We start from the raw sequence: 5,930 nt of genomic DNA, 5'->3' as shown, positions 1-5,930 counted from the left end.
ATATATAATTATTTGCTGTTTTTTGCTTAATATATCATTTGCCTTGTGAACTTATTTAAAAAGTTTGATTGACGTTCTGAATTCTCAAAGTATCTCAATAGTTCTCTGAACTTGCATAAAATGTAATTAATTGATCACTCAATTGTAAAAAATTAAGTTAAACGCGGAAAATAAATTACATGCGTCTTAAAAAAGTAAAACAATCAAAATCGAGAAATTGTAGTTGTAATATTAGATGATATAAGGTTTATAGTTGAATAAGTAATAACTTTATTTTTACTCTATTATTGAATTATGAAATAACATTCTAAGACACATAGAATATATCATCTATATTTAACTTACTTTTTTGCAACCGAGTAATCAATTGATTACATTTTACACAAATTTAGGGGATTAATTGAACATTTTATATAAGTTCAGGGAACTATTAGAACACTTTAAAAATTTAGTAGGCCAATCAAACTTTTTGGATAAGTTTAGAAGCCAAATGATAATTTTTTTTTTTTTAATAACATTGTTTTTATTGAGATAATCTGAATTGGGATTTAAATAATTTCCTGTAAATTTAAGCGTTGCTACAATTCATAGATATTAAAAAAACCCTTTTTAAAAAGTAACACTTTAATATTGAGTCCAAAAAAGTAACACTTTAATACTACAAATTAGATTTTTCCATAAAAATATAGGATACTTACTGATATTTTTCAGCTACGTACTAATTATTATAGGAAAAAATCATATTTAACTTTTTTATCTTTATAACTTTTTTTGTATTAAGGGACGTTTGGTTCGGAGTTTTTAGGAATGAGAATGGGAGGGTTTCATTCCATTTGTTCTTGTTTGTTTAAAAAAAACTCATTCCCTTTACCCATTTTAGATTATGGGTTTACTCCACTTTAGGTTAAGCACATTACCCTGGACCCTTTAGGGAATTGGATTCTCTTTACTCCATTCCATTTCTTAAACATATCCAAACATATAAGGGAATTAATGTTTATTCCTTTCCTTTCTTTTAGTTTCCCTTTCTTGATTCCTTTTTCCTTATCCTTTGTGAACCAAACGCCCCCGAAGTTTATGATACTAACGGATTATAGTTAGCAGTTAATGGAGGATTAATATATGTGAAAATTAAAATTTAATGGTAAATCCTAAAAAAAAAAAAAAGAGTAAATAACCATATATTCAATACTTAAAACTTGATTCAAAAAAAAAAATACTTAAAACTTTAATGGATTTTTTATACGTCTAACCTTTGAATATATAAAGGTTATGTATTTAAGGGTTATCTTACAAAAAAAAAAAAAAATAGGTCTATAGTTCTTGGAAAGTATCAATTTAGGTTTCACGTACAAAATAGTAATAATATAAGCTTAATATTTAAAAAAGTGTATCAATTTAGGTTTCGATAACGGAACAAGATACGTCATTGTTATTACTCCATTAAATTCTGTCAATTGTAGAGGGGAAAATCAGAACTTAGCAGAGTAATAGGAATGACGTGTCCAATCCATTCTCGATGCCTAAATTGATACTTTTTTTAAACGTTAAGCTTATATTAGTGTTATTTTGTACGTAAAACCTAAATTGATACTTCCTCAAAAACCATAGACATATTTTAGTACCTCATCTCTATATTTAATAATATTTTTATTTGATAATTATATGTTATATTAATTAATTAAATTTTTAATTTAAGTATATATTGAATAATTATATGTTACACTCTGTAGTAAAATCATTCTTAAAAAAAAAATAGTGAAATCATTGAGAATTTAACAGTAGGATCAGTAAAATTTCTAAAATAACTAAAATCTTCTCCTTCTATGCTTTAGATTTAAGGGACAATTACAAAACTAGCACATTTTTGGGGGTTAGTTTTTATTTGTAACACACTTTCAAAATCTCACCAAAACTAACACATTTCATTAACTAATTTCCAACCTTACCCTCATCTCTAACCTTTTAATAACGTTGTCTTCCCCCCATTTTTCTCTTTTCGTCCCGCGCGCTCTCTCTCTCTCTCTGTCTCTCTCTCTCTAAAGAACGGGATCAATTTACAGCTAACGATCAACAATCAATCCAACCCACAGTGTGTGCTTCAAGATTTTTATACACAATCATGTAAGTTTTTCATGAATTTACAATATTTAAAGCTTCGTCCTATTCATTGTTGATGTATCGGTTTGTTTCTTTGAAACCCAATGTATATCGTTGTTGTCGTCTATTCATGCTATTCCTGTTCGTGCGAAACCCTAAAATGAGTGACATCAATTGTAAGAAGATGCATTTGATTTGGAACTTCAATCTGCGATTTTCTCGACAGTGTCGATATGAATGTCGATATGAATGTCGATACTGTCGATATGAATGTCGATACAAGATTCATATCGACATTCAGAGATGTGTGATTTTCCATTCTAAATCATAAAATTCAAACACAAAGCACATAAAACATAAGCATAATTTTTATATTATATATTAAAAAGGAAAGAAATACATAAAACATTAAAAAACGAAAAAAACAGAGTAACAAACACAAAACACATAAACAAAAAAAAGAAACAAACACAGAACAACTAATATAAGTACGTAAACATTAAAAACAAAACAAAAAAAACACAATTATTGATACTCAGGACCCATTAACACCTCAGCGTAGTCCTTCTTGGACTTCTCCAAGTCCCGCTTGAGGCGCCTTACTGTCCTCCTGAGCCGCCTGTTTTGGGCCATGACTGACTCCAGAAGGTCAGAGGTCTCTTCTGCAGCCCAAGACATGGTTTGTGCCATGCCCCTCATGAACCTGACGATTTCGTCCGTGTCTCCTTCACGGAACGAGAGGATGAAAGAAGCCATGAGTTCTTCGAACTCAGGCATAGATGAGGTGGTGGTGGTGGTGGTGGTGGCGACTGTGGTGACGCTGCCATTATTTTTGGATAAACTTGAGAACTGAAGAGTTTACTAGAATGAATAATAAAGTATGAACAGGTAATGAGTCTATTTATAGATGAAGGAATTGTAATATGCATGGGGAATCTCAACAGACTATAGGGTGATATTCGAATAAGAGTGACATTCGAAGAAGAGTGAAAGTCAAATTAATCATTACCTGCATTTAATGCTCACTAATAGAGTATTCCAGAAAAACGTCTATTCATATTCCGTCGATATACGTCGATATATAATCCGTATCGACATTCAAACCGACAATACTTTGCAGATACGTGCCGATAGGTGTCGAAATCTATGTTGTATCGGCATATATCGACGTATTTAATGCTTAGCCTGATAGTCAAAGTCATCATTACATGCATTTAAGGCACCGCTTAACAGATCATTCTAGAAAAACGGCTATTCAGATTCCGTCGATATATGTCGATATATGAGCCGTATCGATGTATATGCGCCGATATGTGTCTATATGCAAGTTGCATTGACATATATCGGCATATCTCATAGTTTGAAGTGTGAATACCAATAATATATAATTTTCGTTAACTTTCTTCGTTTAGTTACAATAATATAACATTTAATTTACTTATGTGTTTATGGTAATGCAGAAATATGTCCACCCCGAATATTTGTCTGTGTATGGTTTCATGGGATGGAGAATGGAAAAAAGAGGGGCCAATGGACACTATGATATACGTTGGTGGTCAATCTAAGGTGCTCCATTTTTCAACCCCAACTGATTACCAAACTTTGAGAGATAGAATTCACGCTTCCCTGAATGTTGATGCAACCTGTTTTGACATACAAATGGCAATGCACACAACATACGGTCCAAATAAACTTTTTGGACGATTAGCACAAATTATGGATGACAGTGATATAGCTGGTTTCGTTGAGTTTTGTAGATGGAATAAACCCGATGTGATGCCATTATATGTGACTATGACTTCTCGAACAAGTGTTGCGGAAGTAAGGCGACCAATGGTTGCTGAAGTGAGGCGTCAAAAAGTTGCGGAAGTAAAACGTCCAATTGGTGCAGAAGTAAGACGACCAACTGTTGGTGAATTCAGTCCACAAAATGTTGCTGAAGCAGAGGCAACCAGAATAAGTTATTGTGTGCCTAACATAGAAATTGAGACTCGTGGTCCGGCAAAACATGTCATAAATCCATATACCCAATCTCCTCTTGGGCTAGACGATATTACATTGGATCACAATTGTGGGTATGATAATGTAGTGCACGGGGATGATCAAGGATATGGTAATGGATGTGATAACGATGACCATGGATACGATAACGACTACAATGGATTTGACAATGATGATCACGTATATGATAACGATCATCGCCAAAGATCCGTTTCAGAACCATCGATTGATAATGTTCAACCAAGTTTGCATGAGATTGATGATGATACAAGAATGAGGAGGAGAACGGATCCATTTCATTTTGTTCCACAAGTACCAGAGGATGTAGGCATTCCGATCAAAAGTACAGGATCTTCCGGGGGTGATGGGTTGAAGGCGCATGATATGTTCAAAAGCAAACGAGAACTGCAAGATGCACTTGGGAGATATTCAATTGATAATATGTTCGAATGGAAGGTGCACAGATCAACTAAGTCCTTGTTTGAGGTCCGATGCAAGCATGTTGACACATGCAAGTGGCGGGCTAGAGGTGGAGTCATACTCGGTTCATATATGTTCATACTTCGGAGAATTGACAGTATGGACAGTCACACTTGTGATAGGGGTGGACAACTATTGCCACATCACAGGCAAGCGGGGAAACGAGTAGCAGGTATCATACTTAGTGAGAAGTTAGATATGGAGAATCGGGTGTACCGTCCAAGTCACATCATTTGGGAGATTGAAAAATTATTTTCAATCAATCTATCTTACATGCAAGCTTGGAGAGCAAGATGTTGGGCGGTAGATAGCGCGAGTGGTACACCTGAAGAATCGTACATGTTGTTACCTGATTATTGTGAGACACTGAAATTTGTTAATCCAGGTACGGTGACACATATTGAAACTGACGATGAAAATAATTTCAAATTCTTCTTCATGGCCATTGGTGCTTCAATCCGGGGTTTTAAGGCACATATTCGCCCCGTTATATGTGTAGATGGAACACACTTAAAGGTTAAGTATGGCGGGGTACTTTATGTTGCGGTTGGAAAGGATGGTAATAATCAAATTTACCCTCTTGCATTCGGAATTGGGCCGAATGAATGTAATGAATCATGGGCTTATTTCTTCACCAGGTTGAAAGAATGTATTGGTGAAGTTGAAGACCTTGTCATAATATCAGATAGGAACAAGAGCATTGATTATGCAGTCAATATGGTGTATCCAAATGCGGTACATGGAAGTTGTGCTCAGCATTTGAAACAGAATGTGAAGGCTAAGTTTGGGGGCGGGAAAAAGTTAGACATAGCGTATTGGCAAGTTGTAAAAGCATGGCGGACCTCTGATTTCCAGGAAAGATTCGCCAGACTTCGTAGTATAAGTCCGGGGGCAGCGGACTATCTAGAGGAAGCTCGTCGAGAGAAATGGACACGTGCGTACTTCTGCGCACGTCGGTATAACATTATGACGACAAACATATCCGAATCATTCAACGCAAGAATGGGAGATGGTAGACGGCTACCGATCACATTGTTGGTTGAGTATATAAGGACAATCCTCCAAGCATGGTTTCATGAGAGGCGCACAAAAGCAGGTATGATATTAGGACCTCGTCCATGGTATAATAGTAATAGTTCTTATGTACTCACGTATTGAAAATGTTTTTGCAGGGGAACGGGAGACATATTTGTCCACATTTTATAACGAGAAGATGCATAAACATGTCAATAAGTCCGTTCAGTGTTCATATAAGCCCATTGATGCACACAATTTTGAAATCGGCGATCGAGGTAAGGGTGGGATAGTGAATCTGCGCGCGGGAACATGCACGTGTAGGAAATGGCAAT

This window comes from Euphorbia lathyris, chromosome 7, assembly GCF_963576675.1.
Source record: "Euphorbia lathyris chromosome 7, ddEupLath1.1, whole genome shotgun sequence".
NCBI classification, from domain to species: domain Eukaryota; kingdom Viridiplantae; phylum Streptophyta; class Magnoliopsida; order Malpighiales; family Euphorbiaceae; genus Euphorbia; species Euphorbia lathyris.
This window is presented reverse-complemented; position numbering follows the sequence as displayed.